Source organism: Labrus mixtus, chromosome 23 (genome assembly GCF_963584025.1).
Source record: "Labrus mixtus chromosome 23, fLabMix1.1, whole genome shotgun sequence".
NCBI lineage: Eukaryota > Metazoa > Chordata > Actinopteri > Labriformes > Labridae > Labrus > Labrus mixtus.
In genome coordinates this window covers 10,652,377-10,666,985 of record NC_083634.1, presented here as the reverse complement: position 1 = coordinate 10,666,985, position 14,609 = coordinate 10,652,377, and the positions used below count along the sequence as shown (strand labels likewise).

The 14,609-nt window shown below is 37.7% G+C and overlaps 1 long non-coding RNA gene and 1 pseudogene across 1 annotated transcript; both read right to left on the bottom strand.

Annotated features, from left to right (window-relative positions):
- Window positions 1–318: 318 nt before the first annotated feature.
- LOC132958923 (putative nuclease HARBI1) lies at window positions 319–3,950 on the bottom strand (annotated as a pseudogene).
- A 7,772-nt stretch (window positions 3,951–11,722) lies between these two features.
- Window positions 11,723–12,758, bottom strand: LOC132958258 (uncharacterized). The gene is made up of 3 exons (XR_009666742.1): window positions 12,703–12,758; window positions 12,227–12,341; window positions 11,723–12,041 (listed from the first exon to the last, which is right to left on the bottom strand). It is a non-coding gene; the product is annotated as an uncharacterized LOC132958258 (long non-coding RNA).
- Between the last annotated feature and the right edge of the window lie 1,851 nt (window positions 12,759–14,609).

The following is a 14,609-nucleotide window of genomic DNA, read 5'->3' as shown; positions in this document are numbered from 1 at the left end:
ATTACAACAAATACTATGCTTGAATCACTTTCTGTTGTAGGATGATATCGGTATACAGTGTTTCCCCTACCATTATACTGGGGGGGCGGCACAATATAATTTTTAAAAAGATTTATTTTTGGGCTTTTTGTGCCTTTATTTTAGGGATAGGATAGTGGATAGAGTTGGAAATCAGGGAAAGAAGTCATTTAAGGATACCTTTCCGATAGAAAAGGACAGCTGTCATTAAAAGTAACGCATGAACACCAAGATTCCTTCAAGTGTTTGTGTTGTCGTGTCGCCGTGTCGGCTTGTCCCCACCCCCCCAACGCTGTAAACCTAGGGGAAACACTGGTATACAAAAGCCCTGGTTCTGGTAAGGGCCACATTGAATGTGATTTGTGGCCCAGCAACAGGGTCAGGATAGGGGGTCATCAAAAAGGGCTGACAGCCGTAGCCCCTGTTACCCAGCAGCCCTCCACTGAACAGCCCTGTGGATGAATTGAATATTGCCATGATCAGTATCACAAAACTCATTTTAAAGAACACACAAATGAATGTACAATGTACAATTGCCTAACCCTGCTCAAGTCTGTGGCACAGCACAGACTCCCTGAAGACCGACCCAGGCCACTTGGCATCAATGCTGGTGACCATGCACTTTACCTTTAATTATCCAGTCAATGTGTCAGTATGACCAAACAATCAGTTTCCATTAGATGAGTAACAGTAATTAATTTTCTCCAAGGGAAACTTTTGTGTTACAGTGGCTACATAGAAAAATGTGTACTGTACTATAAAATGTAAAAAGTAGAATAAATACAAAGGATATAAAGCCAGACATAAGCAACATATTGCTATCAATGTGAAAGTTAAATGTAAAAATCGACATTGTGCATTTGAAATTGCAAGATTCACCTGAATATCGAGGCTGTGGAATGATTTGAGATTCACATAATCCGCCTTCATTATCACCCAGATGCGCACTGATTGGTATGTGTGTGCAGTCGATTGCACCGATCACTCTGGGGAATCCTATGAAAAAAGCAGGCTGCATTTAATATACAACACGAGATATGTCTACATTATATACTGTACATATACAAAGTTGATGTATAGGTAATGTAGCCTGTTTTATATTATACTGTATTTTACATACCTGCAATGTCGTAAAAGCCATCACAAACACATCCATTAGTTGTGTGAGAGCCCCTGCTACCTTGTGAATGGCATCGCAGACTGTATTTTTACTCATGCACTTTTCATCACCCACAGCATACATAAAGGAACCAGATGAAAAAAAGCGCAAGGCAATACAAACAGTCTGAGGGATAGTTATTGGCGATACTTCGACATTTGTGTATGCAAGAGCTGGGGATCTTTCAACCCTCCAGTTGAGAGACAACTGACTTTACAACTGAGCCACACACAGCCACCCCTTGGGCCCTCGTGATGTGGTCCAAAACATCGATGGAGATTAACAGGACAGTCTATTCCTTCTCATTAATGCTATGCTGTGGAGCATAAGGCTGTAATTATTCCAAGGTCCTTGTCTGATGCTGTTTTATTCAGTTAAGACACTGTAGTGTTTCTATTTGCCACCAGAGGGTGCCATAATATCTAAGACCTTTGATAAGATCACAATGCCTTCAGGCACAGAAATGCAAGCGGAAACACTGAATGTGCAATGTTTTGGACACGTCTGCATTGTACAAATTGTGTATAACCATAGACATTTCTGCAGGAAATCATATGAACAAAAAGCTGATCAGGAATGCACAATTGTAGTAACTATTCACATTACTTTTACCAAGAACAAAATCAGTAACTCACACACTTCAACAGGATGTCTGTTCAATGAACAAATTCAGAAGCTCGACATGAAATACAAGAAGTTAGAGTTAAGATGTTGGAGATAAAGAACAAATTTAATAAACACATTAAAACATAACAGAGTGTCATACTTTGGGCTGTAAGGTTTGTTTGTTTGTTTGTTTTGTCTTAATGAATGACTTCATCAGGCACAGTTTTGTCTCAAATTATACAAACTTAACTTTCCCTAAAACTTGGTAACTCCAAAACATAAGTGGACAACCAATAAAGTAAAGACAAACATAAATACAGATTCTTGTTGAAGTCCCTCACTGTTCTCACTTTACCTGTAGGGCTGGGTAGATATCTTCCCATGACTCAGCCATTTGAACAGTCTCTCACGGCATATCTGTAGGCATATTACAATCTTGTGATGTCACAGGACGTTTCAAGAGTCACTCCGAGGCTCTTTTAAGACTGAAACCTTGATTTCTGCTGGCCAAAAAACAAATTTATTGAGGCCCTGGTTTTTGCTGTGAGAACATTTAATGCCCTCTTCACTTCTGTTGCTGGTTCTCAGTAGGTTGTCAGCAACAAACACGTGTTTAAAGCTCCTATGAGCATATTTGGGGTAATGTAGCTTTTGGCATCCCTTGTGGACATCTTATCTCATTGCTTATCTCTCTTCCTGTACAAGTCTTAAATGGAAATCCCAAATTGTTCTCTTTTATAAATGTCAAACGTGCTACTCACAATGAAACTTTGGCTTGAACATTTTTACATTTTTATTTATTGTTTATTTTTACAGAGGCAGTGCACAATTAAATATAATTTAAAAAGTTCAGTCTGTTTCATAACCAGCTAAGAAGCTCCCCACTTTGAGCTTTAAATATGACATTTGATGGTTAAATTAGATGAAAACATGATTCACACAAGTCAAAATAATGTGTCTTTTGTAGAAGTGTAGTAACCATCATTTCCACTTAAGTGGAAGTTTAGTAACCACTTTAAAATCCTTCAAATAAAATCTATACCAGATCCAGTAGGGGGTGATCTTACACTGTTTGTCAAGTTGAAGTGTTTGCCTTGCAAAGATAGAATCAGAGTTACAGTAGCTGCAGACAGCAAGCAATGTGAGTTGAACAGGAGCTGAGTGACATGTATGATAGCCTCCTCTAAACCTCAGTGAAAGTTTTTAAATGTATTGGAATGAATGAATGAATGAAATTAATCTTTTATTTTCATGTCTGGCTTCAAATGGCCCATCCCTTATGGGATTATAAAGACATATTTAAGGAAAGCATTTCCTAATGCCATCACACTGACACAAAATGAAACAAATACAAAAATGATTCAAAGATAAAGGTAACAATTCAACACCAAAACACTGGTATAACTCGATAATTACCTCCTACAAAAGAAAAAGAAACAGAGGGACAGAGATTAGATTAGAATAGATCTCTATATAGCTGTACATACACACAGACCACATAGCTGTATATACACCATTAGTCTTTAAAAAATAATCTCTTTAAATCTTAATATTTGTATTTTATATTTCTGTAAGTTGTCTGTAGTCATCTGTAAATATTGTAAAAGCTAAATTACATTTTTAACTTGCATTTAAAAAAAACCTAAACCTGCACAGCTCTGTTAGTTTAATATTTAATCTTTGTTATTCTTTAATTGTACTTAATGTTGTGTTTTAATAGATATTGTGAAATTATGTGGTTTTGAAAAAGACATTTAATAATATCACTATCCTGAAGCATGCTATGTGTGTTGGTACTTTATCAAACAGTTATTTTCTTAGGTCGTCATAAAATGGACAATACAGTAAAAAGTGAGTTTCGCCTTCTACTTCTCCAGGCTCACAGTAATGACATGATCTTTGGTCTTCTTCGGTTCCAGTATATTGACCAGTCTGGTAATATCCCAGAGTGAAACTGGGCACAGAGAGAATGCAGGCTCTTTGATAGGTCATACACAACATATTTTTCGCATTCATGAACAGTTTTAAATAGACAATACGTTCGTAATTTCGCTGCTTAAGCGTAATTATTGCTTGTGATTAACCTGTTTTCTTAAATATTACGGCACGTTCTTTAAACATCCCCACATCCACCTTCTGTCTGTGGCTGTCGAGAGCCCAAGCCCATGCTCATGAAGAAGATCACACATTTTTGACCACATTCGCATCCTTGTGAGAGATCCCACATGGAAATCTTGCTTGCCACTCTGCTGTTTTTAATTTAAGACAACCTCTACGAGAGAGTGAGAGTGAGAGAGAGAGAGAGAGAGAGAGAGAGAGAGAGAGAGAGAGAGAGAGAGAGAGAGGGAGCATGCCATAATGCATAGAAGTGGATAATGGCAAAAACATAACTTGGTTGCATGTCCAATGTAGGCCTAACTAAGTTTACAAGTGAAGTGTGTGAACAAAGATGCAGACTCCATTTAACAGATTGAGGTTGTCTTGTATAAATAACTTCAACAACTGCCGCTCAATCAACAACCACAACCACATGCATTGAGTGTGCAAGAAGGGTGTCTTAGCCTCCACCCATCACCCTCACTGCTCTGTTAATTATATGAACTAGTCATAGGCCACACCCACATCTGTGTGAACTTTAAATGTGAAGTTTGTTAGGGTAGGGTTAGGGTAAATATTAAAATGAAAGTATGAAGTCATCATGTAGAATGTCTTCCCACAGCTTCCCTGACTGTTATAATAATACTAATAATAATTATAATATTATTATTATTATTATTATTAATAATAATAATAATAACTTCATATACCAGTAATACCACCTTAAAGAAACAAGGGTTGACAAAGGGCTTGACATACGCATATACGAACAAAGAATAAGAACCCAGACACTAGCGCCCCTGGTGGAATCTGTTGCACACTTAACACTTGGGACAAAAAGAAGATAAAGTTAATAGTCATTAGGCAACTTTACATTTATCTTAACTGTCATATTCCTGCAATTGAAAAATCCCTTTTAGATTCTTTGAGAACAAGGACAAGTGATAAAGGGAATATTTAGGTACTGTTATTGAGAAAAAATACAAATTTTCTGACATATAGTTTCCTTAGCAACACATTCAGCTAGAAGAGTGACTCTATAGGCAAAGACATTCAAAGCTATGCAGCCAGGAGTACCAGTGTTCAGGCTCTTGCTGCAATGAGGTTGCTAATGCTAAATGCTAATATTTGGTCCCTGCAGAATACATTGCCTGGACATCTTCCAGAATTACTTATTATGGACAGCAAATGTTTTGATCTCGGGTGATGTTGATGCTCTTTACATGATCTAAGCACCTTCCTCCACTTGGGCATTGATGAATGAGCATGGTATAGTTGGTTGGAAGGATTTGGTCCTCAGATGTACTGCTTATAGAACAGGACTATGTCATTAATTATTTGGCTCTGACGATTATTTGACACCCATTTAATAAAAAAACCCACCCTACTCAAATATGCGTTTAACTTTGTTTGACAGTGATAATGTTGCAGTGAATCTACTTTTAATATTTAATATATATATATGTATATATAACTCGGGGCACCATCCTTTTTAGTAAGGAAACTAATATTACCTGTAGTAATTAATTAATCTATAAATCTGTCTCATATCATTGGGGTGAATTCTCAAGCAGTAAAACCATAAAATTACAGACAAAGTACTGAAATTTTACATGAAAGTTTAATAAAGAAAAATGATGAACATAAAATGTTAAAGGAAATGCATAGGCAATAGCAATATAATTATGACAGTGATATAACGTGAATAATAATATTGTGTTGTTCCTAAGTTGCCATGGTGAGATCCTTATGTCAGTTTTGGAGTTTAAAAGCGATATTGGTTGAGGGATTTAATGAAGTGGGATTTGAGAAAGAAAATAAAAAGGGGACTTAATAAATTTGATGAAAGTTGACTTTGAGGCTTTGATTCGGATACGACAAGCTTGACTCAACACCCCAATCTCATAATCATAACGCTTCCTTACTGAGACGTAGTGTTCAATTGAACTCCGCCGAATGGTACCAAGGCTCCCCGTCAAGTGCTTTCGGATCAGGAATGCCGGTGGCCCACGATAACCGGCGTAGCAGGTCTGGTCAGAGTCGATAATGAGATGGGTTTGAAGAAAAACACAGGTCCAATCAGTCGTCCGTGGGTCCGTCTCTCAGCGGCTCAAAGAGTCTTAATTAACGTTCGTCAGGATTGAACGATTGTCGATCCTCACTTGACTTGAATGGTCACTTGTAGTGTGAGGATAGCAAAAAAATTATGTTCTGGAAGACGAATGATCAATACTTCACAAAAGGAGAAAAAGAAAGCGGCGCTCAAACTTAGGCTGTAGGAAAAAGCCTTAGAATGCGTGCACGAAAAATCAGGGGTATTTAAGTTGGAGTCGAGGTCTGCAGGTCCTGCGAGTCCGGGCTTGAATTCAAAGAGTTTCGTGTTGGCAAAACTTAAAGAAACAAGGTGGTTCGAAACAAGAATTAACAAGAGACATCTAAGAGGGTGAAGAAAACTTAAGAAGAATTTTAGAAAGAGAATTTTAAAAGAGAGCGAACTCCTGAGAAACGAGCTGCTTTATTCTGGAGATGACTTTTACGAGGGGGCGGGGCCTAATATCTAACCCGCCTTCGATGTTTAACCATTAATTTAATTCACTCCGAGTCCTTTACTTATTAAGAGCATAAATAAGAACTTTGATCATATGAACATCACCATGTCAACATTCGTATATAGAATTATCTCAGACATTAAACATTTCACACAAATATGCTATGAAATAGGCATTACGTCCAACCTGAGGACAGTTAGACGATTTCCGCCTGTATGGGAATGAAATCAGCATTATACCATTCAACATTCAAAAACACATTAATATAGTATGAAGAGTATGAAATCATATCTTGAAATACTAAGTTTATAACTAGGACAAAATCACATATTAACATATCATAATTCCTCAGTCCTGAAACTCAGGTCGGTACAGCGCTCTTGCCACTAGGGGGCAGTAGTGAGTAGTGCTCCACGTAAGATTCAGAGAGAGTTCATCAAGTAATGTGATTTATTCCTTGAGTATCTAAGTTCGTCATAGAACAGCCATCAAACAGGAAGTAGCTTTTTCACGTGCTTAACATAGTCGTTCAGTCCCAAAACTTCATACATATGATCCTGGTGGTAACGTCAAGCATTTGATACCGTTTAAATGAGTAGGCGTGGCTTAATGGGTCAGTGGTGCCCCCTACAATATTTCAAACATTCAGCCCCCGCAGCATGTTGAACCTACTGTTCTGAATTTTACTATACGTATCCATCTTGACAACACCTACAATAAACCCTCTTGCACCCACATTGAGCGACTGTTTCAATGTCTTCCAGTCAGGTTTTAGACAAAATCACAGCACTGAGACAGCTCTGGTTAAAGAGTTTAATGACATTCATTTAAACACAGACAGTGGCAGAACCTCAGTCTTAGTTTTACTTGATCTCAGTGCTGCGTTCGACACAGTTGACCACAATATATTACTCGACCGACTGGAAAACTTGGTGGGAGTTTCTGGCACAGTACTAAACTGGTTTGAATCCTACTTAAAGGACAGGGACTTCTTCGTGTCTATAGGTAACTTCAAACCTGAGCAAACAAAAATTACTTGTGGAGTTCCCCAAGGTTCCATCCTGGGGCCTCTTCTGTTTAACCTCTACATGATCCCACTAGCTCAGATTATAAAAAAACAATAAAATAAGTTATCATAACTACGCAGACAACACACAAATATATATTACAATGTCGCCAGGCAACCATGGTCCCATAAAAGCACTGGGTAAATGCATAGAGCAAATCCATGAGTGGATGTGCAAAAAATTTCTCCAGCTAAACAAAGACAAAACTGAGGTTGTTGTTTTTGGAGCAAAGGAAGAGCGACTAAGAGTCAGCAATCAGCTTCAGTCAGTAAGACTTAAAACCACAGACCAGGCAAGAAATCTGGGCGTCGTGATGGACTTAGACCTCAATTTTAAAAGCCACATTAAGACAATTACAAAGTCAGCCTACTATCACCTGAAGAAGATATCAAGAATTAGAGGACTTATGTCCCAGCAGGACCTGGAAAAACTTGTCCATGCTTTTATCTTCAGTCGTCTTGATTACTGCAACAGTGTCTTTACAGGTCTGCCTAAAACATCAGTCAGACAACTGCAGCTGATCCAGAACACTGCTGCTAGAGTCCTCACCAAAACCAAGAAAATGTATCACATCAGTCCAGTTCTGAGGTCTTTACACTGGCTCCCAGTCTGTCAGAGAATAGACTTTAAAATCCTGTTGCTGGTTTATAAAGCACTTAAAGGTTTAGGGCCAAAATACATTAGTGACCTCCTGATTAATTACAAACAATCCAGACCGCTCAGGTCGTCTGGGACAGGTCTGCTCTCTGTCCCCAGAGTCAGAACCAAACACGGAGAAGCAGCGTTCAGTTTCTATGCTCCTTATATCTGGATCAAACTCCCAGAAAACTGCAGGTCTGCTGAAACTCTCACCTCTTTTAAATCGAGGTTGAAGACACACCTGTTTACAGCTGCCTTTCATTAAACAGCTTTAATAAGATTTTGAATTTTAACTCTGCACTGTAACTTTTAACTCTTTTTATATTTTTACTTTATTTATTTCAATTAATTTAATTTGAATTATTTTTACTTGAACATAAGATAAGATAAGATAATCCTTTATTTATCCCACAACAGGGAAATTTACAGTTACAGCAGCAAAGAGCAAAGATTGCAAACAAAAAGTGAACATAGGACAATTCAAATATAAAAAGAAAAATTAAGAATGTACAAAAAAATAGATACTAAAAAATTGATACTAAAAAAATAAATAGATAGATCAGCTATTTGACGAAAGTGTAGTTATGTTCAGATTCAATAATTCCAGTGATTTTTTTTTAATGTTCTATTTTAATGTTTCTTTTTTTTCCTGACATGATGCTTTTGATGTCTTGTGTGAAGCACTTTGAATTGCATTGTTGTTGAAATGTGCTATATAAATAAACTTGCCTTGCCTTGACCATAGCGCCTCCTACTGCAAGGAATAAGTACTACACAATGCTCAATTTGTGCCATATTTCATAGCTATCATGACAGTGCCAGCCTGAACTGCTCTACTTCAAAATTTTCTGTGATCTTCATTACGCTGCCTATCTCAGCATACCATAGTATGACTTTTACACAAATCGGACTGCACGGTCTGCTGCTTAGCCACGTTCCGCTGCTGCTACACTCCCGCGGTCGCAACACACCCCGACATGCACAGGGGTGCGAGGGCCCTTCATCACCGCTTGCGGTTTTAATTAGTATTTACACCTGCTATTGCTTGTCAGCCATTGCTCTGCATCAAGACTATTGCCTGCACTGCATGAAGCCAAGTTTTTCATGGCTGACTGTTGATTCACCAATTTCATACAATAGACAATCAATCCCTGTGTATCAGTATTCCACAAGACTGCCTTGATCAGGTATCAACTACGGTCAGTAAAACAGGTTTGGTAAAAAATACAACAACTGGGAGTGACAGTTTATTTGGCTATTAGATTGTTCTTTAACTATTGTGAGAAATGTGTTCAATTAAATATAAAATACTTTTAATAGACACTAGATATTAATAGACATGTGTGAATAAAACTTGAGCTCATCATGGTAGGCGTTATTTTTTTTAGCCATAAATCTAAAACACTTTTTAGATTTTTATTTAGTAATCCAAAGTTCTCACTTCTAAAACCACATGTGTGATCGTAGAGAGAAGCCTTATCAGATTCTAGAAAGAAGTTAAATGTATTGGTCCATAAAATATGAATCAAGTTGCAGAGTACTCATATTTAGAAAATATATAGATTTGTGGAACTGTGAACTTGGGACACAGCTGCTTTCAAGCTAATTTATCCCAAGGAGGATGCATGCTGTGTAATGTTATGCAAAATAAAGATACTGTACGCTGATTTGGCTACGTATTGATTTGGAAGACCCCTGTAGTTTTATCTGACGTCCAATCTCTTTGATCATCTTTCTTCTGTACATGTGCAAGTTGTGTTCTCTGACAAAAAAAATATCAGTCAGTTGCGCAGCTGTGTATCAAAAACACTAGGGACCTTGGTTATAGTTCCACAGTTTTGCACACATTATAACCTTTTTATACAATATATCAAGTGTTTGTTAATGATAACCAAATGATCTGTAAACCTTTAAGAGATCCTTTATAGAAAATCTATAGACAATACATAGATAAACACAAAAAAAAAAAAAAAGTGATGATTATAAAGGGTCGTAGCTGTTCAAATATGATTTAATTGATTCCTTTTATATTCTTTATTATATCCCTGGTTCAGGGGATGTCTTGCAAACAAAAAATATCAAAATGTGTTCCAAAATATTACCATGTTTATCCGTAGAGGGAGCCATAAGTCTTTAAAAAATCTTATCAGTTTCATTTCACTCAGAAACTCTCCATCGGGGAAGGCAATTTGATCACATTTTGTTTGGATTATGACATGTTTTAAATAGACTGCTCCTTTTTATATAGGCTCTTACCTTTTAATACCCTTAGGGGATAAATTACAGATTGTTTTTGGCATCCCTCAAAAGTGTGGAAAAAGATAAATGTGCAATGTCTTTGATGATTAGACTCCATTCGGGGATGTTTTCATGTACTCTAAGGTGTAGTGAGACAAACAGCAGGATATGGGCCATTACGCATGGCGGAGATGATTGTTTTTTATTTGCACGAGCTGCTCTTTGTGGCTCACTCCATAGGAAGCTTTGTTATTATTAGTCAAACTTTTGTTTTACATCAGTCAAGACAGGAGAAACTGGTAAGAAGTGTGAACTGAAGACCGTCATGATGCGTGCACAGTGCAGCGGTGTGCCTGTCGTTAAGTCCCGTAGCTTTGATACATTTCTGGCAACTTGTGAGCAAATAAAACTAAAGAAATATCGCTCCTTCGATCTCTCTTGAAAACCTGCATTCTGTGTCACCTCTCTCATGTGTTCAGCCCGTTTGCTGATTAGCGTAATGCAGTAGCAGCTCGTGCGCTCGGCCACTTGTCTTTTTTATGATACTCCCTGCTGAGAAGATAGTTCAAAGTGCCCCGTGTAATTAATTTTCGTATCATGATATCAACCTTTACGTTGCTCATTTTACACAATTCGGGGAAAATACATATTACAAATATTTAATTTATAAAAAATCTCAAAATATCTTTCATTACATTTCTTCCTTCTTCCCAAAATGTTTCGTGGGCCGGATGAAACCTGCGGTCGGGCCGGATACAGCCCGCGGGCCATATGTCTGACATCCCTGCATTAAGGAGTAATTGTTGCGTCCTGACGATAGACCAATTGAGAAGAACTACTGCAAATGGCTGAGTCAGAGCTTAGTTAAAGCCCAGTTATTATTTACAAATTATTATTTAATATACTGCTGGTTTGTTTTAATTGCCTGTATTATGATTCACTGAAAGAACTGACCAATTTCACCATAATTAAGTCTTAATAACAGCAAAACAAATAAAACAGGCTGCTCACACCTGGTTCCCTGAATAAACAATACCTATAATAAACAGCATTGCATTACACGTTAAGAGCTGACTGGCCCACCCATTACTCCCGAAGATACAGCCTCAGCAATACATACAGTGAGATGGATGTTAATTTATAACACCTTTGTTCATTCATACTTGGATTAACCATGCTTATGTCTGCATGTGTTGTACTTCTGTTTCTGTGCACAACGTGGATTTATATAACTGAGCTCCACTTAGCTTTTATAAATAGTGCGCTGACAGAAAGGGCTTAAAAAGCTTAACAATAATAGCAAAAACGGATTAATTTGTCATCTCTGAGTCGTTGAAGCACTCCTTTTGTTAAAAAAAAACGTCTTCGTGTATTGTACGTTGATGGTGGAAGACCACATAGACTGGTGATTTGAAAGGAATTTGGGTTTATTGAAAATCAAGAATTCTATAAAAAATTAGACATATTTGAAATCATGCTGATGACGATCACGTCATGTCTATTTTTGATCTACTTCCTCGTACGCAGCACATGTCGGGGCGTGCATGACACATGTTCACCCTACTCACTGTATCGGCTTCTCCCCTGTGTGGATCATCCTGTGCACAGCCAGGTTGTGGGAACTCTTGAAGGCTCGTGCACAAAACTCATAGATGTAGTCCCTCTGATCTAAGAGACAAACAACAATCAGATTGTGTTTTTTTTAATCAAACAGTAGATAAGAATAAAAAGAGGAAATGACAGGTTGAAATGACAATCTCTTGTTGATTTGTTATCTCCTAAAAAGGCATTTCAAGCAGCTCAGGCACACGTGGCCTGGTTCCAGACTAAACAGTGTATGACCCTCACTTCACCTGTGTGGTGTTTGGCATGGCGCAGCAGCTGCTTCTGGAGACGAAACAAGCGTCCGCACGAGGGATGATCACACATGTACTTCTTTTTTAGCAGGTGCTGGTATTTTATATGGTGCTGAAATAAAAAATAAAAAAATAAAACAAGAGAAAAAGGGTGAGTTGGTGTCATTTAAAGGTTCAACTTAAAGTTCCTTTTCACCTTTTTCATCATGTCACGTTTGGCGTCCCCTGTGGACACAATGTATATCCCATCTCTTTGCTGACCTCTTCTTGTACAGTACTCATTTCAGTCTATGTCACAGCAGTTAGAAACTCCATACAGGAGCTTTAATTAATTAAACATTAACACTGTTTTCTGAATATTACAGTCAACACAATCGCTGTTTCTTTGGCATAAATAGTTCCTATTGCATTGTGCCAAATTTGACAAGAGTATTTGGTGGTTGCTGTGGCTAAATTTAAAAATGAACACCAACCTGTAAGTAACGTGGGTGTGCGAGGACCGTCCCACAGCCCTCTATTTCACAGCGGCTTTTTCCTACCAAGTTAACAAAAGAGAATTTGAATATTAGTCGGCCAGTTGGTGCACCTCACGTGCTACAATAATGCAACAAAGACTGTTACCTCCGTTTTGGTGGCCGGGAGGCTTTGTCATCTTTTTGTTTTCTCCACCTCCTAAAATAAAAAAAAAACAGATTCCTTAATTGTAGGGGCGGGACCCTCACAACACAAAACACATCACATGGGTAATGATATAATACTAATTGTGATCATTTGCAATACTCTACATGATTTGCTGCTTGGTTTAAAGGGGAGCTGATAATGCACCTTGTGTTATTGAGTCGACATGATACACATGTAAACATTTTTAAAAATGTTTTTAAATTTTCCATTCCAATTTTCTTAGAACATAGGGTTCACACAATATCAGAATTGTTATGATACTAGGAAAAATCTAACCATATCAACACAATTGCAACCAAAATATAAGCCCATGGGTACCCAAGATTGTGACATGCACACAGCGCTGGTACAGAAATAAAGGGAGTAAATGTCTTTTCTGCACAACTTTTTGATTAAGATCTAGTATCTTTGTCATTTATGTGTATTTTTGAAATCTCTTTTATTGTTCATGCATGTTCACTCTGACTGCATGACTGCAGAGTTGTGCTTCTGCACTATTCCAGCCATGCGGACGTTTCTTTATATAAGTAGCCTATGATCTGTATAGCTGATATGTAATTTAGTATGACATTATTTTGTTTTGTTTATGCACTTGGCAAATGAATGGCAAACAACAAGAAAATCCAGAATGCGATTCATTTTTTGTGACAAATGGTCATGCAGTAAAGACATGATCATTTTTATTTTTCTGGGTTCTTGTTTTCTTCTTGTGATGAAAGATACAACAGAAAACTCAAAGTAATTGGCTTTTTTTGATTCTCTGATTTTTTGACATTTTCAAAATCCAAAACAAAAAAATGCCAACTAGAATTTACAATTTTAGACACTTCAAATCCATTATTACCCCTTTTTTTTAAAAGAGGAGTTCGGATAGTTTCAATGACGGACACACTTGCACCTGCCTGCACACGCACTGAGAGAGAGAGAGAGAGAGAGAGAGAGCTGATATGCTGCACGGAAATAATCGCCCAAGTCTGGACCTCACTGAGAACACTGATTTGTAAACAGTTAAACTCAGGTGTTAAAAACAGGTGAGCCTCATAAAAACATACTTGGGTGGCTTTTAATATTCCTCAACGGTATGCCTAACATGTCATGCTCACACGACATCGAATGAAACCTGCGCTTCTCTGCTTCTGATTGGCTAGTAACGTTGGTTAGGTTGAAAGCAAGTGTCGAGTTATACGCATGTTGACTCAATGGTGATAAACCGCATCCATAACAACTTCCTTGTTTATTTGTCTTGATTTGTCTCGATCACAGTGCCTCACGTCAGAGAAAAAGCACGGTTCCGGGAAACTTTAAGCCCTGCATACCAACTCCTTTCATCCTCTTGACCAAACATCGACATGTTTCCTATCATCTCTTTGTATGGCACACTCTCTAATTAATTCAAATGGGTTGCTAGAGTATAATTACTTGTACCCACAATAGTCATATAAACACATGATCATTGTAATCCACTGTAAAGATTGAGGAAAGGTGACTCAGACTGAGGCTATCCATCAGGCAGGTCAGCATTTTTTCAACATTGTGTTTGAGCTTACGTCATGTATGTAGCTGTGAAGCTAGCCTGAGAGTTTACTTTGGCAACATCAACCAAAGTTTTTTTGGACACAGTCTTGGGTGGTGCCTTGTACGTGTATTGTGGGCGTTAGTTTCACTTAATAAATTTTGTTTTTGCATGAGAAGATTGAAT